The 23,732-nt window shown below is 37.6% G+C and overlaps 1 long non-coding RNA gene across 1 annotated transcript in view; it reads left to right on the top strand.

The window, feature by feature from the left end:
- The first annotated feature begins 2,185 nt into the window (after positions 1-2,185).
- Positions 2,186-23,732, top strand: part of LOC114012848 (uncharacterized) — a 331,654-nt gene continuing 310,107 nt past the window's right edge. The window contains exon 1 of the long non-coding RNA XR_003555562.2: positions 2,186-2,304. This is a non-coding gene — a long non-coding RNA (uncharacterized LOC114012848). The remainder of the gene's footprint in view (positions 2,305-23,732) is intronic.

Raw genomic sequence — 23,732 nt, forward strand, 5'->3', positions numbered from 1 at the left:
GCCAAATGCCCCTATGCAGAAAGGTTCTTGATCTCGGCTGAAGCTTTGGTGCCTTCAGTTTCACTGCAGCAGGCCAAATTCTAGTTTTTCTGACTATGCACTTTGCTGTACCAAGGGTTTGTGTTGTTGCATAGCCAAGACGGCTTCAGGTGGCTTTGATTAATAGTATGCGGAACACACACTTCCCCGTGCAGTTTGGGACACTGGTTTCAGCGGCTTAGTTTGTGTTTCAGTCCTACTGAATCTTCCCTTTGCTGTTCCTCACATTCAGCTACCTTTACTTTTGCCTGTGTTCAGGGCAACGATTTAAAGGAGGGTTATCCTGGTTTTGACTGGGACAGAGTTAATTTTCTTCTCAGTAGCCGGAGCAGGGCTGTGTTTTGGGTGTGGTGTGAGAGCAATGCTGATGGCACACGGATGGGGTTGGTTGGTGCTGGGTGATGTTCATACTGAGTCAAGGACTTCTCAGGTTCTCGGGCCCTGCCAGGGAGAGGGCTGGGGGGGGGCATGGGGAACTGGGAGGGGACACAGCCAGGACAGGTGACCTGAACTGGCCAAGGGGATATTCCATACCATGGGGCGTCATGCTGAGTATATAAACTGGGGGAAGAAGGAGGAAGGGGAGGACATTTGGCATTGCGGCATTTGTCTTCCCAAGTAACTGTTACACGTGCTGGATCCCTGCTCTCCTGGGGATGGTTGAACTCCTGCCTGCCCGTGGGAAGTGGGGAATGAATTCCCTGTTTTGCTTTGCTTGCGTGCGCAGCTTTTGCTTTACCTGTTAAGTTGTTCTTATCTCAACCTCTGAGTTTTACATTCCTTTCCGATTCTCCTGCCCATCCCTCTGGGTGAGGGGGAGTGAGCGAGCCGCTGCGTGGTGCTTGGTTGCCAGCCAGGGTTGAACTGTGAGAAGGCTATTGTCTGGAAAGCCACTGTAAGTGGTCCTGATAAGAGTGTCTTAAGAAACACTTACTAAAATAAAGTTCCTTATTGTTTTATCCGAAAAAAGCTATGTGAATTCAGCAGAGGCAAAGATGGTTCCTAAATGCAAAAACTGTAAACGCTGGGGAACATATGTCTTTTCATATGTGTTTCTGGAGCTACAGTGGTTTGCAGCAGCTGCGATCTCACCTAGTATTTACTGATTTTGCAAGAGAAGCCCTAGCTGGGATGGTGAGCTTCAGCCTTCTACATATCTGGTACAAGCGGAGTAGAGCAATTCTAAATTTGGCTCATCTTTAACAACTGCAGTAGCAAACACCAAAATTGCTCCAAACAGAACAGTTTTATGAGCCTCTCACAAGCTTATTATATAACTTTTATGTACTGAGAAAAGTAATGAGCCTAAGTACAACCATTCCAAAAGGTTTGATGTCACTTTCAATGTGTTAGTAAATGATACAGTTGCGTTGAAATGCGGAACTACAAATTGCAATCGCAGTTTACAGGCTGTGAGTTTTCTAACCCCTTCCAGGACTTGTCATAGCTGAATTGTGCTTGTGTTTTCTGGTACAAACCTTAAAGGGTTAATTGTTCATTTATAAGTACCTGAGATTTGAGCAGAATGTAATTTTCTTGCCTTCTGAATGTCACTGAATTTCCGATTAATCTCCTAAATACTAAGGGCTTTAGGAGCTTATGATATGATGTAAACGTTTGTACCTGTTGCAGCTTTAACTCATAGTCCTGTATATTTCCATTACTTTAATGGACATGCAAAAATTAATACAGATAAATGATCAGATTAAAAGTGAGTGCGTCTATTAAATCCTGCACATAGCTGTAGAAGTGAGCATATTGGAACATTGTTAAATATTTTTTTTTTTTTAGTTGCTGGTGGTATTGGAACTCACCACTACTATTCCCTGTAGTGTCTCGTAATTAATGTTGATAAGATGCTGGGAAATACTTGTTACATCTCTGAATGATGTGTTGCTCTGCATTGAGCGTTGAGTGATGTTCCACGATTTTATCCTGCAGATACTTGGGGTTTCCAGTAGAGGTCAGGGTGACATTGCCAGATATTTTGTAAACGTGCTGACCTGAACAGGAACCTTCCAACATTTTTTCCTTATTCTCACAGACAGAACGTTTGGGTGTTTGTTTTTTTGTTTGTTTGTTTGTTTTACTTTTTAATATGTGGATAAAGCATTGTATAATTATTTTTGTTTCCCTTGGATTTTATCAGCAACTTTGTAAAGTTTGATGACAAACCTGTCGAGTTACTTGCGAAACTATGAAGGTTGGGAATAGAGGAAAACAGTGGGAAGAAGGTGACCCTGAAGAATTAACGCTGCTATTGAGGTAAAGGTCTGTTACAGTGTGGATGTTAGAACTAGGGGGGCTGGGAAATTGGTTTAGAATTGGTTTAATGCTTTATACTGAGTTGTGTGTATGCAAGTGTATACATACAGACATGCATATACACATACCTATACAGACAGACATAAATATATACATGAGCGTGCATACAGTTTTGTCTAAGACTGTGCTACACATACACAGCAGCAATAGTTAAGCAGCCTTTGCTTTGGTCTCTTATTTCTGCTTTGTCATTGTAGCTCCTGTGTCTCAGCTTAAGTAAAAGAAGAAATCTGGCTGAAAAAGTAACCCTCTGGAAGCAGGGGAGGAAAAGTATTTCAGCCACACAAATTACTTGATCAGTTTTTCAACATAACTATGCAAATAAACATACCAAGAATGCACTGAGCTACTTGGGGGGTAAGGGCTACTTAAGATGTCTTGGTGACGAAAAAGAGCTAGGGAACACATTACATATTTTTAAAAATTAAATCATCTAGACTCTGGAACATATTTTTTTGACAGAGGTAGATATTTTGTAGCAGATTCTATAATGCAGAATCATAAAGTATGTGTAGCCTTGTGTGCTGGTGCTCCCACCAAACACTGGATACGTTAGTCCACATACAAAGGCTGATCACAGAATAGCTCACTTCATTTATTTTGCACAGTCCACTGGTGGCTGACATTGGAGTATATGTTTCTATTTTCAGTCTTACTTTGCATTAAGATCTCAAATATACCCGCACATGGGCTCGTGCGCACACACTGCACACAATAAGTTATCTGTGGTATATTACATGCCTTACTGCAATTACAAAACTGTGGCACACAGGCTCCATGTTCATACTGGCACACAGATTAGTGGCACATCAGCACTTGATATGTATGCACACACAAAGCTCTTTTGCAGCAATGTGTGATGTTCTTCTCTGGATGTGTGTATGTCTCAACTCTTGCAACCAAGCTTTCAGTGGGCATCAACTCCTGGCACACTCGTGCCATCACTCTATTCAGAGACACTTCAGCATCTGTTTCCGAAAACAACTATAGCAGCATGTTGTTTACTGCCCCCTAGACTAGCTATGGAATGGCTTACTCCACTTGCAGTGGGAACTGACTACAAAATGCATATAAAATTCAGACCCCAAAATGCAAATTGGTTACCTAATAGGAGGAGATAATGGTCACCAACTCTGAGTATATAAAACATAGTGGAGGAAGATAAATAACTGAGAGGGTGAGGTGCAATAAGATGAAAATGAAATAAAATCCACTTTTCCTGATGTCTGTTCTAAATTATCTTGACGATAAAGATTTTATCAGACCATGGCATGCTTTCCAAGGGGAAGTGGTGAAAGTTCGTATCGCTGGTGACATTAATAGCTAGATGGGTAAAACTACTTTGAATGCTTATAGGGAATGAAACAAAAAGTTCAGTCAGACATATAAGGTTGGGTTTTTGGATCTATTTATTGTGACAAAATAAATATCATGCTTTCTCTCTCCTGTGTTAGGAACTATTTTATATCCACATAGATGGTTCATCTTTTTATTGGAAACAAGGATACTGTGAAATCAAGCAGTTCTGGACCGAGGTGGCTGCAAATGAAGTAAAGCAATACTGTCTCACATTATATGTTCTATAATTTATCATCGTAGGCAAGGATAGTTTACAAATGACAAGGTCACCTTGCATTTTAAGAGGTTAGGTTTTCTTGCCAAAAAGGGGGTCTCTTTTCTTGTGGTGATTCTTATCATTTAAGAAATCCACCCAACTAGGCAATGAACTTCCTTTCACAGAGATCCTGAGAGAAGTCTGCCGATATGTTTGTCATGAGATACAATTACTGGGTAAAGAAGGGTGGTATTTCTCTCAATCCGAGGGATATTTAGCCCATTAAGATCAAGCTCCTTCTTCTGAGCAGAGAACTGTCTGGGTGCTTGAAATTCAGGTTTTTCTTCACTAATCAACCATTCAAAAAGTAATTCTGTAGCAGAGCTACATGACAGGCTTTATTTATTTATTCAGAGCATTTTTAAGAGAAGAGGTATTATTGGTAGACAGTGTAGTGGCTCTTGGGTTACTTGGGCTTTGTAGAGTTCTGCCTAAGACATCTTTGGTGGTTTTAACCCAGTCCCATTTTAGTTCTTGTCTGTCCTGTCTGGCATTTACGCTCATTGTAGGTTTACAAAGTGCTTTCTGGTTCTGCCAGCTTTTATTGTTGGGCTTAAGCAAGTGTGTTCCTGCAGAGGCCTCCCAGAACTCCCCTGCTTCCCCTGGTAGCTGTTTTCTGTCACCAGCCCAGCTTTAACTCATCTTTCCCATAAATGACAGACATCCAGATGGTCTTGTGCAATGGCACTCATCCTGTCTTGCCCCAGACCCAGCTGGCTCTGAGCAAAGCAACACTGGTGGTTACTAGTACTGTATCAAATTGGATACTGATACTTGAGTCCTTGTGTCTATTTTCCTGACTAGATGCCTTCTGCTATTGGAAGGTCTTGATCTCTTCTAATACTCCAGCTAAAACATTTGCTATTGTAACTGATACCGTATACATCTCTGCAGCACCCGGCAGAGCAGTGAGGAGGAAGGATACCCATTTCAGCTTTGCCAACTACTGCTCTTGCTGGCCAAACTCTCTTCTATTCTTGAGTCTTATTACATCTATTATAGATACTTTGTCGAAAATAATGAGAAAGGTGGTTGGTTTTGTTGTTGGTTTTGGTTGTGGGATATTTTTTTGGGTCCTTTTATGCCAGCAGATAGAAAACAGCTCACTCTAGCTCATTGTTTGGGATGTGTAAAAAGGATAAAGTCAAAGCATACATCTTCCTGGTCAAAGTGTAAAGTTAATAGTATTAATGGTGAAGATATTTGAAGAAGTAAAGCAAAAAAATATTTGTAAAAAGACTGCTACTTCATTCTGGCAAAAAATCCCCACTTACTTCTGCAACACTTAAAGTACGTGTTTTAGGTATTGTTTTAGGAATGTACTGTCCTGAGGAAAAGGCTAGTAGTAAATAACTGTAGTTATTGTAGTGATTACCAAGTAGTAAACTAGCACTGTTTGGTTTTCAATTTAGATGCAGAGATCTCATTTATACTTGATTTTTATTGAATATGTATTGCAGGCTTACTTCACTTTTTCTGATTCCTTTGCAGAGAGTTAAGAAACTTTACATTCTTAGCAGTAGTAGTTAGGTGTTTGAAATTTAAATTGAAAATGGCATAGAGTATCAGGGGAACAGGCTCAGCTCCAATCCTGTTCTTTTTTTTTTTCCCAGATCTCTTATCTGTAATTTGGAACATGACCTGTTACATTTCAGATCCACAAAGTGCTCACCTTTTTGACCTGTGATATCCAAATAGCATCCACTGAAGTATTTTTAAAGACAGGTTTTTCCGTGTTTCTGAAATAATGCAGTGAATACATGAAACATTAGTCTTTTCTTATGTGCAGCCTGCTTTCAAATTTATTTCATTTAATACATCAAATATTTAATAACTGAGAAGTTATAAGTAAGTGTAACCATTTTGATAACAAGAACATGGTGTTGATGACTATTCTCAGATCATGGTTTAGACAACAAATACAAGCTGTTTGTCCTAAATTTTGAATGTTTATCTGAGTACATTTTTGTGGGAAATCTTACGAGTAGAAAAAAAAGTGAATTCTGTTGTGCTTAAATCTGTGTTGAGCTCTGTCCTATTGTGTTTACTGTTGCCCCATTCCGTATACTCCTTACTTATGTTCACCTGCCTTCCAATTAAATCTTCATGCACATCTGCAGAAACTCTACTTGCCTTCATCCCACTGGAAGCATTAGGTGCTTTACACTATATACCTTTCTAGCTTACATTTCTTCTGAACTTCCAAAAGAAGCACAGAGAGATGAAAAACCCAGAAGTAAAAAAACCCAACCCAATGTTAACAAAACTTGGGGTCTCAAATTTTGCTCTGGCTTCTGTTTAATTTTCATTCTTTTCTCATTTCTTTGTATTCACAGCAAGTGTAAATATGTATGACAATTCTCATTATACAATTTGGGACTGACTGACTGTTGTCTGGAATAGTTGATGTTCTTCCCAGAAAACTCTTATTCAGTAAGAGAAGCTCTTCAAAAGTCTCCAAATTGTGGGGCTGATTACTATGGAAAGCAAGTAATCCACTGCAGTGCTCAAGGAAAATAAATTTACCCCTGCTGCCATTAACACCTTAAGTAAGTCATGTGCTGTACACATGTTGTGTACGTGTTCAAATGAACTTGCGTTGAAAATCTGACTGTGTAAGACGTAACAAATACTCCCTGGTATAATGGCTGGTCTCTGTTCAGTACTAGAAGCACAGAACTAATGCCTAGAATACAGAAGCTGAATTACTTGTTACTCCTAAGAAAAAAAAAAAAAAAGAAATATAACCATTACTTCAGGTCACCACTGAGGTCACTTACAGCATAGCATGGGGGATTCAAGTGTAGCAATGTGACTGCAACTAGCTCATGGCTGTGAAAGAGATCTTTAGTCCCCATTGCTGCTATATGCTTAAATTGGAAGATGCAAGAATACATTCTTTTTTATTTATTTACTTTTTGAAAAAGAAAGGAAAAAGAAAATACAAAAAAATAAATTTTAAAAGAATCCCTTATAAATAAACCTTACTGTCAGTCCTGCTGTATACTGTTTCATGAAGATGTTGCCTGTTAAATTAGTAAGATCAAGGTGAGTGGGTTGGTGGGGAGACCCCTCTGCAATCCGTGCACTGCTTGCTTTTATAATTAGATACGGTCCTGTTGTCAAACTGTAGTCTAGCCTTTATCATTCTTGGCAGACAGAGCAGAGAAACACTCTGGCACTTGACCTGCCCATAAAAACTTGAACAGGAAACAGCAATAAATAATCCACTCAAAAGGCCCTTGAGAAAAGCATTACACTTGATTCCTTAGGAATTGCGTGCTACTCCGGGGGAAAGTGTGGACTTTTTTAAAACACGGGCTTTGTATTGTTAGCATTTGTTTTTATTTTTTATAATTTAATATCTCAAGGGTAGCTTGAAAGATAAGTTTTCGGTATATAGTAGAACTGAAAAGGACTTCAAAATTGCTTCCAGTTTTATTCCTTTTATTTAGCATAGAAATCAACTTACAGTATACACATACGCAACCAGTGTTTCAAACAAACCAGCCACGCAGCCCTCAGATTCCTCCAGAGCTGATCCTGGCTTCTTTCGCATAGGATGCCTGATTCTTCTTGCTCTGCTTTGATCCTTCTGCAGTGACATTAGTGTTTACCCTCCGGTCCCTAACCTCAGCCGGAACATCCCTGATAACTTGGTGCCTGGGCATTGCAATGGGCATGAGGTGAAAAACCTGCTCCAGTGTCTCTGGAAATTTCTTCCCTCAGTTTTTGAGGGAAGCAGAAGAGTATTTCAGTTCTTTTTCTAGCCTGAAAGAATAGACTGATTCTAGTTTTATTCTTGTGACATATTTATAGGCTATGATGATGCAATCGGTTCCACAGACGTTTGCTTTTATCTCTGGATTTTCTTATTAAGTGAATTAGAGAATTAAGGGCATAATTTGTAGGGGTTTTAGACACACAGTAGAGTAAGTTGCCTTTTCATATGTGTACAATAATTCAATTTTCCTTGTTCATTTCTGTGCCCTGAATGAATCCATACTAATCTGTGAAGAAAAGGAAAATCTTTAATATTTGCCAAGAATAATTTGAGAGAAAAAGGCTAGTACAGACAACTATCACACTCCTCACCTTTACTAAATTAAAATGATTAGTAGTTAAATGCAGTGTTCGTTCTTTCTTTCTTTTTTTAATTTGCACGCATATAGTCTTTGTTTCCAGCTCTGCTATGTTCTAACTAGTTTTAGACATTTTGAAAATAAAAGCTTTTTTTTTTTTTCTTTTTTTTGGGGTTTATTTGCAATGAGATTAAACTTAACTTATTTTTTTCCAGTTTTAAGAAGCCAAACTCTTAGATTTTTGGCTGGCTAGACAAGTCAGTTTTATTGAAATTATTCTTTTGGCTTGCTGAAGATACATGTATTTAAATATCAGGGCAGTGATTGCTCATAGCCAGAAATTCTACTTAATATTTTCCAATTTGGCTGGAAGGTTGTTTTTCAGAAATGATCAGTATGCTATGTGAAAAACAGATTGATAAAGTTCTAGATCTTCCTAATAGATCTTAGTCTTCCAGCTGGTTTGAGTGCAAATGTTGCAAATCCAAATGAACATGGATCTTGTCTTGGAGAGGTACAGAAATTATCATCTCCATTTGGTTGCACTTTTCCCCATTTATTCCTGCATGTTAGCCTCCCCAAAAGCACTTTGAATAACTAAAACAGAAAGGCACTTGGGACCAGGTTAGCAGTGCAGTAGTTAAAAACAGTGGGAAAAGCTGATTAATTTCTTCAATGCTTTGATTTCTTCTACAGCAGACGTTGAAGGTATATTGATGATAATGAGGCCCATATGCAAATGAGTTTTGAACCATGTCAGGTCTTTAGCTGGCAATATGGTCCATCTTCTGAGCTGTCCTTGCAGACCAGGTGAAAGCAAATACTCATTACCAGTTGTATGAATTTGCCTATTTTGCGTGGGAGCAAGAAAGTGGTGCTGAGCAAGTGTAAGGTAGTCTATGGTCTTGCATCCCTTAGTGAGCAGTCTTGTCCCTGCCATACGCCTGCTGAGACTTGCTGGTAAGGTTCAGTATGCTGGAGTATTGCATTTATGTGTTTTACAGCCTGCTCTTTCCTCTTTTTCATAAGCAGAATATTGTGAATGGCTTGAGTGCCTTGGTATTTTGGTTATTTGTATAGTTTTCAACCTGACTGGAATGCATGAGTCATTTGGTAGCAAGGATGGGTAAAACCATTGGAATCTGCCTAGTGTATAATTTTTAAAGTGTTAGCATTCTCTATTTATTTTCAAATTTTCCATTAACTGTTCAAAAAGATTAGTATGGCTTTTGCAAACATCTGCCCTTGATGTATATCTCATTTACTTTGTTGAGACACTTACCCTTATACCAAGTATTTATTTGCCTACATGGAATTCATAGGTTGGTGAAGAAGTCATTTATTTATTTAGTAATTTTCTTGGTTATTGACTATGCAAAAGTTTCTGCTAATGAGAATTCTTCCCCATTGTGGATCATTAATACATTAAGTACACTTCAAATTCTTCCAGTAATGACACAATGAGAATTGCTTAGCTGATTTAAATGACACAGATGTAGTACTAATTATACATTTTAAATTGGCAACAAACACAATTAATTTGCTGATTATCTAAAACAAAAGTAAACTTTTTTATTATAGTAATTTACTATAATTTATTACACAGCCATTCTCTTTGTATAATATTTATGCATTTGACAAACCTACAAAGAGATATGTAATTAGACCTGTTTCATCCATCACTGGCTGCCTTTTAACCAGAGGTCTTACGTGAACAGCTTACAAAGACACTATCAGGTTAACCAAATTATAATGGTGGCATCTTTTAAATCAAGAAATATTTTTTTTAACTAGTAATTTCTGTGGATTATTAAAATTGAATTGTTTTAATTTAACTTGCATTATTTGAAGGTATTTTACAGAGCTGTTGTTTGGATGGTGCTTTGATTTGCTGTAGTTTACCAGATCTGTCGGTGTTTAGATTGTAAACTTGTTTGGAAAAATTGAAACAAAATTCATTTATGGACATTTTTTGAAGGAAAAGCCCCAAACAAACCACAAGAAAACAAAAATCTTCCCCCCAACAGTAACAACCCCCTCTCTAAATCCTTTGTGCTCAGGGAAGTTTAGAATGATTTGTCTATGGAGCCAGGAAATCAGAATGAAGCTGTTATTTCATTTTAATACAAGCCTAGATTCTGGGCATAAAAATCTGCAAGTGTCTTTATCAAGCCCTGTTACCGGGTCATTTATTTGCCTATTTAATATTGGCTTTAGAGAGCCTTATACTGGTGCCCATAGAGTAAGTGAAATTTGCCAGATGTGTGGCATCATTAAAATAGTCTTCAAAGTCTATTTTAGCACAGAACAGACGGGCACATCTTGTGTAAGGAAGAGACTCTAATTTTTGGCTCTCATGTAATTCTTTAAACTGACTGTAGGACCAGGAATTAAAAATAACAAAACACAGACCAAGCCCCTCAGCCTCCCCCTCCCCAACCTGAAACAACCAAAAAAACTCTCTGTTAGATGCTTATTCTTTATTTTCAATGTCACTGATTCTCCTAGAGGAAATTGTATTAGTCATTTATTTATGGATTGAAAGGCCTTTCAGTTCATTTAGAATTTATGTATGTTTTCAGCTAGTGGCACTATTGTAGCCACCATGGGCTAGAGAAGCAAATTTTATCAGAACATGTAATATCCTTTGATCTGTGCCTTCCTCATGGTTGAGATCCTCGTTCTAGTAGAAAACTCAGCTTTGTTTTACATTAAATGCCTCTAAGTCAAAAATTCTGGCTCTTGCTTTTTCTAGGTCTATGCATGATGGGTGCAATAAGGGTATGTAATCCCCTGTTTAAAATGGAATTTAAAAATGAAAAATCCTACTTGTCATGACTTTTTCCACAATGGAAATTATTATTGGTTACCAGAAAATATTAATATACCTAAGTGGAGAATGAGATATACTAAAGAGAATCCAGAATTTAGTTTCCTTGGACACCATTAATAGCAGTGCCAGTGATGACTAGTGCCAGCAGCAGAATACTTGCCCTAGGTGAGCACAGGTGCATTCCCTCTTCCAGCATGTTCATTTGCTCCTCATCATCTATCTCCAGCCAGAATCACAGCCACATGCCAAGAACCACTCTTCCATCTGTGATCTCAAACCCCCAAAATATTCTTAAAAAAACCCAAAAAACAAAAAACCAAAAAACAACCCTAACTTACATTGTATTTCTGATAATGAATCACATACTGAGGAAAAGCACCTATTTCTGCTTTATAAAGCATTTATTTCTGTATTTATTTATTTCTATTTTATAAAACATGGGCTTGGTAACAAGCACTTCTACAATGTGTTTTCTCCCTAATTTTGATTTATTTTTCCTTTCTTATGCTTTTTGCAGGAGAGAAGATGGGTAGTCATGGATGTACAGGTATGGACATGCAGTTATTTGGGAACAATTAAGATTTCCTTTTAAAAGTGGAAAACAGAATTTCATTATGTAATATAATTTCCACTGTATTGTACCTTTAAAAAGAAATATGCAGTTGTTCTTGAACTATTAAACTATATGTGTCACCAATTTATCCTGTTACCAAAAGGATATCATGTGTTACTTGGCAGAATGACAGCTTTTTTCCCAACTCTATTGTATAATTGTGTTTTGTTAGCTGTTTTTGTTTTATAAATACTGTACTAAAGGGATCTCTGAAGATCAAGATTTTTGATGCACTATTTTTCTTTGCTGTTCTTTGATGTTGACCTTCCCCTACACCCATCACATCAACAAGCCCAGTATTTTGTTCTCAAAAAGTTACCAATTCTATGTTGGGGAAAAAAAGCATTTGTTTTTAATTTCAGAGTTTTTGCAAGCAGTCTGACTCCATTCTAGCAGATTCCTCACCGAAACGCTTCTGAAACAATTTTCTCTGGAAAATCAGGTTTATGAAAATCTTCTTTATTTGAAAATCTGCAAAAAGACTCCAGTGCTGTCGTTCTTCATATGTTTAACTACATGAGCTTGCAATACTTGCATTACTCTATATCCTTTTTCTTTCTGAAAATTTCCCCTTCTAGCAAAAGCAGCAACAAAAACTCTCTCTTTGCCTAAACATTCAGAGGGAGAAACTTCTCTTGTAATATTTAATCAAAATCCCTCTTATTAAAAAAAAATAATTGAATAAGTTATTATCCAGTCTATTGGTAGTTATGAAGAGAAATTATTTGCTGCCAGCTTTATAACAAGTTCTACATATTGGAAGCCTGTTTGTAAGCCCTTCCTCCTGCTTAGTCTTCTCTTCTTTTTACTAAACAAATGCAGTTCCCTTTAACCTTTTTTCCCAGATCATGTTTGTGAAACATCTTGTCAGTCTTAAGGTTTCCCTCAGGGTTCTCTGCAATTTTTCTGCCTTTCCCAAGGATAAATGACCCAATGGAATAGAGTACTCCAGCTGAGTCTTCTCATTGCCAGGAGAGTGGAAAGCTTACCTCCCGTGTCTCTTGCATGACACTTTAAAAAATATTTTTCAGTTTGACATTTACCAGTTTTGCAACAGCATTATGTTTTTTGCTTCTGCTCAGTTTGAGCTATTATAACACATCAGCTCTGCTTCAACTACAGCTACTTAGCCAGGTAGCTCCCACGTTATGTAGTCTTTTCATTTTTTTGAAGTGAAATATTTGAATTTTGCCTGCATTGACTTGAATCCTGTTGGAATTATAACATTGCTCCAATTTCTGAAATGAATACAAAATCTAATCCTGCTCTCAAGGGTGACTTCAACCCCTCCCAGCTCAGTGATAGCCGTAAGTGTCATAACTTATTTGCTATCCAAGTTATTAATGAAAATATTTAAAATTTACAAGATTTTTGCCAAGACCTTGCATGATACAACCCTCGAGTTTGATAATGAGCCTTTTCTTTGGGAACTGTTCTTCAAATCATGATGGGTGATATAACTGTTCTATTTGCTCAAAATTAAATGCACATATATTCTATGCTATGCTTCTTAAAAAAAGGTGCACCTGAGCAGCAGGGTAGAGGGCATGGCTCCTGCCCATTAGGTGAGGTGCCGGCCTCGAAAGGGGGTAATGACTGCTGTGCTGGCAGTGCCTGAGCGTCCTTCGCTGGAGGAAACTTCTGGAGTGCAGGGCTAAGCAGGCAGGAAGCCTGCAGTCTGAATGAGAGGGAGATCTCTGTGAAGCTCAGGAAGCCAGCACTAAACCATGCCTCAGAGACTTGTCATAGCAAGCCATTGTGTCCTTGCAGGAGAGACCTTATTCTCCAGTCTTGCTTTCTAGTGTGGCAACTTTCTATGGTTTTGTGGGTTGCAAAAGATTTCTGCCTAGTCAGTCACCCCATGGTCCTTAGGAAAGTGGCGTCTGGATGGCTGGAGGCTGTCAGTCCTGCCTATTGCTAATAGTTTTATTGTTGTATTTACACACTAAGGTGAACAGTAGTGAGCTTTAAAAATAAGTTATAAAGAATGAAGTTGTTTTTTGGAGATTTTTCTTTGTCTGGGTTTGCAAACTATCTATGTAGTCTTCTGCAGAGAGATTCTTCAAAACTCAGAGCCTGGTGTGGGATATGAAATAGTGCAGAGTTAGGGGTAAACCCTTCCACAAAACCACCGTGACCTGAAAGCAAGCTCTGCATTATATCGTCCCATCTGGGCAGAGGGGTGGCTGAGCAAGCAGTCATCACTCTCTGGCCCTCTTGTTTGGTGGAGACCAGTGGATGACTTTATCAGTCAGGATGATTTTCTGTTATTGAGTTAATGTTTAAACTAACTTATAAGACATTGATGGTAAATCAGAATGTGAAATCGTATTATAATTATATTCTGCAAACACTTGCAGCTGTCCTGGGGTCTTCAAGTTTACAATATCCGTCTCAAACCGCTCAATCAAAAATGCTTGACTTGATGAGAGTTTATATGTCCTTTTAAATGAACTATGATTTATACAAGAATATCTTCTCAGCACATTTGAAAAATAATCAAAATTATCTAAGCATAAGAAATTTATAGTCTGGCTCAATTGTCATCTTCTGGAATCTGAGTTCACAACCTGATAGATTTTATAGCTCAGCTGACTAACTGATATAATGACATGGCCTTTTAGAACGGCCAGCTGTAAAACTAATTTTGGCCGGAGGAGTGGCCAGATGTATTCGTCACTGTCCTCAGTCTGAACTGGGTTAGTAGGGAGTATAAATAACTTCACAAATATTTTATTATATCTATATTTTGGTCTTGATGTAAAAGATTGGGGGATAGATTGTTCAGGTTCCTCATGAGTAATACTGAACATGGTGAATAAAAAAAATTACCCGTACTTTTAAATAAGTCAGCTTTCTCCTATTTCTGTAGTACCTCCCTTTTTGACTGACCAATGCTTGGTCATATCAGCATCTGTCTGTTCTTCATATAGAGGCTGGTGCTGAAACAGCGGACACCAAAAAATGGTGGTTGATGTTGATTTCAGCCAAGAAAAGACCTTTATCATGGATGGTTTCTTGTCCATGTGGCTTTAACTTAAGAAGGAGATGAACTACAGAAGTAACGATGTTCAAACAAAAGGAGAGTATTTTGTATTTGTTGCTTTTTATCTGCTGTTCTGATCAGGAATGTCTGTCTCAAATTTAAATGCTAGCTTTCAACTGATGATAGATGTATCTTTGTTCTCAATCCAAGTGCCTCCACCTATCTTTATTGAAGTTAATTTGTTTATTGAACTTTGACAGATTATTACCCAAGCTTATTCAAAGTGTGCCGTTTTACTTTATCTCAAAGTATGTTTACTGGCGATTTATGGAACAGAGTGCAATATAGAAATCAAAAGGTAATCTACATTCATTTGTGTCCCATGGCCACAGGAGAGAAGAATCACAGCTTGGCTTTTGAAGTTACATTGGTTTGAGCAGGGTGTCTTTTCCCCCCAATATTTAAGAAAAAGACAAAATAAAAAGAACAACCCACAAATCTCCATGCTGTTCTGGATGTTGTACTGGGAAATTTAAGTGGTCATCTATTTCCTTTTTATTTTTTTATTCTTTCGAAGAAAGCTAGCTTGCTTGTGCTCATTTGTATTTGTTTTAGGGAAATACAAGAGGTATTTTAAAGCATTGCTACTAGAAAAATTTCTAACAATGTGTAACATAGATCTCTTCATCTAAGTTTTGACTACAGCAAACCTCAGCACTATTCACTCTTTCACAAATCAGCAAAGCTTTGTGATCATTTTGAAGTTTTATTTCAGTAAAGAGAGTTTAAGCATGTTCCCAACATGTGGTGTATGGGAAAGTGTTTTGCTCATTTATGAAATCCAGTTCTTAATTTCCAACGTGCAGCTGTCTGTCCTTGTTAATATTCAATGCAAAGATGACAACCATAGCAGGTACAGGCCACAAAATCTGATTTTATTTCATTCAAGTGACCATTTGGCTGTCCAATATCTATAATCAGATGGATTAGTGTTCCTTGGCTCTGCTTTTCAGATTTGATACAAAGCAAAGTAGTCTTGTTAAATAGATGCCTTGCCTGCTCCATAATTCTTAGAGAAAGGCAAAAAACCCACTAACAATCCTCTTTGCTTTCCCTCCCTGCAGCCTGCACTGGTGTGTATCATGGGTCTGTCACTGGGGCAAAAGTTATCCTACTTTTGTAACCTATTTGAATGTCATTGTTATGTGGTAAAAGCACCATCTCCTCTTCTAGTAAAACATTGATGAGGAGGAGAGAGAGCATTTTGGGTCATGTTCTGTGAAGCAACTTGCATACCATCTATGTATTGGCACCCTCTGTAGTTTTTTATTTGAGTTTTTGTAAAGTTTCACTTGTTACAGATAATTTAATTTCAAACTAGGAACACCCAGTATCTGGGGGCCTCTGATGAATGACTTATACAGCTGGATATTAAACTTATTTAATTTGTAACTCTGTATGTGTATGTTTTTCTTTGGAGCACTGTGATCAGGATTTCAAATGAAAGAAAATCCAACTTCTAAAATTTCTTATGGTAAAAAAGTTGTATATGGTTTTCTTTTATAAAGACAGCCTTTTATTACTCAAACCTGATTTTCTTTATGCTAGTTCTTTTTCTTAATATTATGCCACTTAAAGAGGCTGATGTCTTTGAACGTACCTGGATTATTCATATAAAATAATACAGATTCATTACAAAAGTTTCACATAATTGGAAATTAGTATTACCCTTTTCTGGATAATCAGTCAGTTACAATAAGTTAGTTAAAACCTACTGTTAAAAAGCTTTGTTTTTTGGATTTGACTAGTCTACTATACCTTAAAACAAACAAACAGTGACAAGAAAGAAGGCAGACACAGGTATGGTTCTTGCTGCCTTGTGTTTTGGTACAGGGGACAATTATTCCAAGACCAACAGCAGGTATTGGGCTGGAGATGATACAGATATCTCTTCCATCAGGTTGTACTGGGAATAGGAATGAAGAAGATGCTGTTGATACTGTGGAAGGTTTGTATCTGAATGTTTAGGTATGAAAGGTATCTTAAAATTGTTTGGATCAGTTATACAGATGTAAGAGACAAGTCTCCTGAAAATACCTCTGAATATTGCTTTGTTGGTTGGAAGCAGCGTCTTTTCAACTGTTTATTCTACTTCTCCGTGAATGATTCATGCAGATGGGGGTGGAGAAGGAGGTTAAAGGATTTTTGCAGATGTCTTGTCTCAAACCTATATTCGGTCAAACAATAGCTGAAACTTCTTTGCTGTTCCCTGTGGTTAAAAAGAGGCAAAGAGCTCTCTGACAAGGTAAACTTCACCTTCACAATTTCAGAGCTCAGACTATGCTAACCCTCATAGTTATCTCCAAATACATGCCAAGTGTCCTGCATGATTGAACGAAAGCAACAGATCTAGGTCTGCAATTTTTCCCCCCCAAAAAATAAAGTAGACCACAACATGTATTTTGTACACAAAACATAAATATATTTAATTTTATATAGTTTGATCTGTGCACTGTTATCTCAAAGGCAAACTTAGCAGCTCTCAAGAAACAGACCAATGTTTGTCTTACAACTGTAATGACTATTAGGTAAAGGAATAGGAAACACCTTTTCCATGAATCAGACCAATGATCAGCAGAGTTTTGTTACAAATATAAATTTTATTTATTATATAAGCATTTTACACCCACACCAAAAGAAGTTTTCCATCAACTATAGTTAAGTACTACAAGCCTTGTAAAAATGCTAGCAAGGAGGACAAGTAATTCCTAGCTCTTATGAAATGCAGATGCTCAAGGGTGTACAGAAATGTCACTTATCTTTGGCTACTGCTTTATGATCAGAGATGTACCACAACAGGATCAGAGGAGAAGGAAGCTGGGGGAAAATCCTACTCTATTTTCTGTGATATACTTGTTTTAAAATAAGATACAGAAGTGTGGTCAACATTTGAAAATGGCAAAAATAGAATAATTCTGAAATTTTCAGTCTCTGGTATTGAACGGGCTTGTGTTAGGGAAGATGAACTGGTGTCAGACTTTTAATTAATTGATAGTAACATGTATTTCATATCTCTGGCATAAGGTTGTCCATTTAATTTTCTAAAATATGTTATTACCATTTGAGCACTAAGGAGAGAATACTGAGATGTCCACCAATCATTGCTCAGTTATCTTAAAACGAAGCCTAATATGTTAGAGGTTTCACAATTTTAGAAGTATTTGCTCTAGAGCACACCTCAGAGCAGCTTTTAACATGCTCAGTTGCTGTACTGCCTGTCCAGTATGATGTGTGAGACTGTGTCGATAACATAGGTATGTTCTTACCCAAAGATGGAAAAGATGATCATCCGCAGGGAGGATGCTCTTGTAGGAATATGCTATTGGATGGCAGCCTTATGAGGGGGGAAGTTGCACTGTAGTTCTTAAAATATTCTGCCATGAATGATGCGTGGTTACAAAAAAACCCCCAAAAAACCAAAACCAAAACAAACAAAAAAACCCCACAAGAACAGAAAACTAAAAGTTATTAAGTAGGCTTATGTTGGAATCTGACTTGAAGCTGAATAACAGCACCAAAGAGAATGAAGAAATGAAGCAGGAACTCTTCATAGAAGGACATTAGTATCTGAGGACTGTAACAGGCTGTTTTTATAGTTCTTTTTAGAAAGTATTTTAAGAAAAAAGAGAAAGAAAATGGTACATAAAAAGAAGTAAGAAAGAACAATATATGAAGAGTATGACAGCAATGTAAAATATCAGCTAGGGTTGGGTTATCCATGTCCATATGATGTGTACTTGGTTTTCCAGTTGGTTTTTCTGGTTAGGGTTTTTTTTTAGGTGGTTGTTGTCTTTTGTTTGTTTGTTTGTTTTTCCAAAAACATATAGGATTTGCTGAAATCAGCTGGTCCATTTGGAATCTGCTTTGGATAAAACCAGAACATTTTCAGAACATGGATTTATTGGGTTATGGAAAAGGAAATCTATTAAGCCTTTTCCAGTGCAGAATGAGTGATGAGATGAAAGGAAGAGGGAAGTGTGGGAACAAATGAGAGCTCATGCGTCCAAGCTTTGTGTTCAATCCTAATAAATACACAAGTGTGAAGCCCAAACAGTAATTTTTAGCATTCCAGGTATTCAGAGCATTCTAGGCCTCTGAAAATGATAACCCAACTGGAAAATTTTGATGACACAGTGACAGATATTATTTGGAGATGAACTTAGGATATTTTTTTATTTACTTTTTAATTTATCTGTATTGCTCATAAATTGTTTATTGTTCATAAAACAATGAACTGCAAAAAATAAAAATTCTGAGGTATGTGTAACTCTCCACCTGGAGAAAAACATGATTTTTCCTTTAATTCTTTCTGCAGTATTACTCATAGATTGATTCTCTCCCTTTGTATAAACCTTTGATGATGGTGTTGATTCCCTTATAATACACTTTGCAGGAGTATTTGATATTACTTTTGTCAGGTAAATTTGGCCTGAATTCAAAATTGTACTGCAATCTTTAAACTGATCTAGCAGCAGTGGTATAAACATCAATTATGATGCACTTAACTGAAAGTAAGTCCAGCTTAGTGGGTTGTAGTTTAACCATTTCCATTTCTTCCTATTTTCAGGGATTTGATTCCACCTCCTTCCTATTACTGATTTTTTGTATTGATTTTTTAAAAAAATATTTCTGCAATATCAAGGCCTAGGTTTTTGTTGTGTGCATGGTCCTGTACAAACATACAGTTGATCATTAAACTTTCTCAAGCAGGAACTTTGTCTGTCTGAAAAGTCAGTTATAGATAGATGTGGAGAATGGGGCTCACAAGGATAAAACAAGTTGTGCATTTCCTTTGCCTGACAATTCCAATCTTTTCCCTCCATTCTCTGGAAGACTGAATTCCATTCAGCTTTCCTTCATGCCGCCTTCTCCCTTTTTCTTGTAGATCCTTTCCCTCACTGGAACAGACTGAACCTCATGCCCATAAGCTCCATCGGCACAGAGTCAGAGAGCTGTACTGCCTTTCCTTTCTTGCTGAGCCTTGCTTTCCTGGATGGGTGCTTCTCTTCCTATCAACCTTTTTCTCTTTTTTTGGCTCTGTCCAGAGGATTTGATTACCAGATATGTGCACTTATTTTCACTCATCTGTCTGTATTTATGGCTGTGTAGTAGTAACCTCTGCATGCTTTTAAGTCAAATGGGTTTTTTTGGTAGTGGCAGGGGACAGGGAAGAGGAAGGAAGGATTGTTCATTTGCTCTGTCTCAAAAGTGCACAAAGAGACTTGGGACAAAACAATCCCTCTCTTTGGAGTAATCTTACTAAACTGTTGGATATGCATCTTTATTAATTCCCTAATACCATGACTGGCAGGTACAACCATTTCCAGACAATATGGCTTATTCAGTACTTTACTGGAACATTTATTGTACACCATGGCTGACATGAGTAGCATGGTGGATAAAGGCAATTATTATTGCAGCACAAGATGGTTCTAGGCTAAGGGTTTGGGTTTTTTTTCCTTTCATTTTCATTTTAAATGAAAGCATTTCTGGCTCCCTATTAGACTGGCCACGTCAGAAGTGTTACAGCTTCTCATCGTGTTTCCTCATTTGCTAGGGTGTTATAATGAAATCTCCCAGAAGTTAATGTAGCACTTGAAACTGTGATGATATTCAGAGTCCAAAAAATAATAAAGAATCATGTTCCAGTGGGTATCATCATTTATCAACAGCACAATAAAAATTTAACAACAAGAACAGCAACACTATCCATGTATCTTGCACTTTGCCTCAGCTGGTTTGAGTTACTGTCAACACTTATGTAAGGGATTTAATAGCAAAAAGCATTTTGCTGCTTGTGGTATTTGTTAGAAATGTAATCCGAACTGCTGCAATGGAGGAACACCTGATCAAATTTTCGGTGACAAGAGACTGACTGTTTCGGTTTTGAAGTCAGCCTTGACTTTCCAGCAGGAGAAAACAAGGATGAAGTAATCCCTTGTTGGATGTTCACGAACAGCAGGGCGTAGCTTTCCAAACAGTGTCGGGGCAATGGGATGTGACACTTGAGAGGACATGGTTTGTGGCCATGTGAGACGTACAGTGTTTTGAAGCTGGGCTATGTAAATTTCCACACCAAAAGGCTGCAAAGCATTTCCTCTGAGAGATACACATAAGACAACAGATGACATATATGTCATACATGTCATCTGACAATAATTAAGGGAACATGTTCACTTTTTTTCTGTCAAGGTTTTGCAAGATTCGACTGCTGTCCATTGCTTTATTTGCATTTATCATGTTGAGTTGCTCTGGTTTCCTGCAAATGGCAAAAATGTATCATGTAAAAGAACTATCTTGACTGGTTTTAGGCAGCCACACCTGCATTCGAAGTGTAGACAGTGGCTAGTACTAAGTATTAAAAGGTATATGCAGCATTGTCTTTCTTCTTTATGCACCTTCAACAATATTTTTTGTGGAAAATGAATTTCTGGTACATTGAGTGGAGCGTATAGCAGGAAAGGAGAAAACAAAAAATAGCTGGAGTGTTTTCTGTAAATAAATAGTTATTACTTCAAGTTTCAGGATTTGAGGGGAGGAGAAAAAAATCTTTGGAAAAAAATATTCGCATTTAGAATAGCACATATGGGACAAATTATGTTTAAACATTTTTTATACATGTGCTTCTGTAACTATTCTTTCATTTACTGACTCAGTGTCCATGCATAATGTGCACATGGGAAAACATGTACCTTTACCCGACAGCAATACCCATTGGAGGTTTTTCAGTCAGACTTTAATCTTTTCTTTGCACATAAACAAGTGTGTTTCTTGTTGATGTGTATAAATATTATCATTCTTGATATTTTTACTTGGAAATACATAGCAGGTTAGTTGCAGAACAATATATATTGCATCATGCAAATGATTGGCAAGATCAGATACAGTCATGGAAATGATTCGTTTTGGTTTACTGCCACACAGAAAAGTTCACAATGCATAAATCCTGTACTCCTCCGTGGTTTTAGCGTTGGTTATTAGTTGGAAAGTGTCTTTATATAAATGATTGCAGGACCTGTAGGGGACAGAACACCTGAAATCAACAGTACTATTAGTGTTCCTTATCTAACCCTACTAACACAGCTTCTCAAAGCCTGTGGGGATGTATTGTTTGGATTAATGCAGGTTGGCATATAGAATAGTTGGATCAGGCAGGGTGAAATCTTCTCACTCATGGTTAGGGAAAACTGGTTTATGTCATCCCAAGTTTTAGGGGCAGAATCAGACCTCTGCAGCCTCTGAAAAGCACGGTGAAAATAGAAAAGAAGGAAACAGAAAGCGAGGTGGATCAGAGCCCGTGAGAATTTATTTCCTTCCATTGCAAGAGGGAGAACATACAAATCTGCATGTTACATTTATGGAAAGAAAGTATATACTGTGTTTCTCATCATCTTTATATTGTAACAAAATATGTATGGAAGGCTTGTGTAGATGTGGGAAATGAGCTAAATCCTCTGACCATGGAACACTTACAATCATTGTTCTGCCAAACAGGGCAAGACTCTTGCACCTGATGATCACTTTCTTGAGTGATTATGCTGAAAAAAATGGGAGCATAAGTAATGCCTGCCTCCTGTAAGGGTTTTTTTTAAAAAAAAAAAAGAAAAGAAAAAAAATAAATACTGCTGTGTCAACATGTGGGACGGATAGCATGCAGCATAATCAATGTCTATGTCAATCCCTTGATGCACTGAAGTTCATATAAAGAGGTTTACATACCGCAGCAAGCCATACACTCAGACCTTGCATAGCAACACAGCAGACATTAATGCTCTGACTTTAACTTGTAATGATGTGTTTCATCTCCACAGTCCGTTTACACGTCTCGCATCTTTTTCATTTGGTCTTTGTTCAAGAGTTCTTTATGTGGTCATATGTCTACATGAATTTCAGGTCTGAAGGCCTGTTTTGTAGCAGAGTGGGTACTCCAGGTGTGTTAGTGCTTAGGTGAAGTAGTTAGAACAGAAGATGTAGATTTGCAGTGTACCAGCATTTGGGGACCGACAAAATGATGGCACGACTGTGCTTCTCTTACCTTAGTGCTAGCCACCATACTGCTTCCTCAGGACAGTACTTTTCGTATTTTGCGAGCAGGTTTATAAAGGAATGAAATTCTATGTTTCCCCAACACTGCAAGGCAGGTAGGATGCTTTCTTGCCTGAAGAAACTTTTATTTCTCAACAAAAAAATTTACCAAAATCTTACCACCACAGAATTCCTTCTAATAACTTTTGTCGAGTTCTTCTTGTTGCCTGTCTTCCTGAGCATTCAAAGTTTGATGTTGACTGCATCCTCATTGCCTTACAGATTTTTCTCCTGTTCCTTTCCTTTTCTAGCTACCTCCAGAATGATTAATGCTAAATATTTCTTACAGGTCACATAATATATTGAAGATTGCTCCTTTTTGATTAATTTTTTTATACTAAATTGTAGTCTAGTGCTTTAGATAAGAGCAGAAATAGATTTTTTAGTACAAACCCCCTGTTACTTAAGGCTTTCATCAAAATCCTAACTAAAAGGTAAATCATAAGGCGTTGAAAAGGATAGAAGTAACATGAGCTTGTTCCTGAATTTTCTGAACTTTTGTGAGGTTCTTCATCTATTTTTTCCTAAGAAGTCAGAGAAATCTGAATGTTTTTATTGGTGGAAAATGGAAGTAAAGCCAAACATGTTCAGTTCTGTAGTGGTTTTGCTCACTTGAACGTTCTGGACGGGCTGATGCTTAAGTGCACAGTGCACATAATTCTATGCCTGCATTTCGCCCAGCTGTGCAGTGATGGCAAGAAGTGACATGTCAAATAGGCTTGAGAGCCCAGCAGGACAGGCAGCATTGCCATCATATCAGAACTGCCGTTCTGCCACTGCTTCTCTTTAAACCTTTTATTAACCTCCCTGGCTGAAGACGTAGGGGTACAGACAAATTCAAAGCAGTTATGTCCTCCTACCTGTGATGCTTGTTTTTAAGGCATTGTATAGCTAAATCCCTAAACAACCCCCACTGATATTAATGGGAATCCCGCAATGTAATCACTGAATGTTTCCTTGAGCATGTATTCATTAAGACTTCCTCTCCCACCCTCTATCTCCCACCTGTATTTTCAAGTAGAGGGCCAAAACATCTTTTTTGAAGCAAAAAAAAAAACAACAGTTAATACAGGCATTGTGTTCTGAGTGACCTA

Source organism: Falco peregrinus, chromosome 4, assembly GCF_023634155.1.
Source record: "Falco peregrinus isolate bFalPer1 chromosome 4, bFalPer1.pri, whole genome shotgun sequence".
NCBI lineage: Eukaryota > Metazoa > Chordata > Aves > Falconiformes > Falconidae > Falco > Falco peregrinus.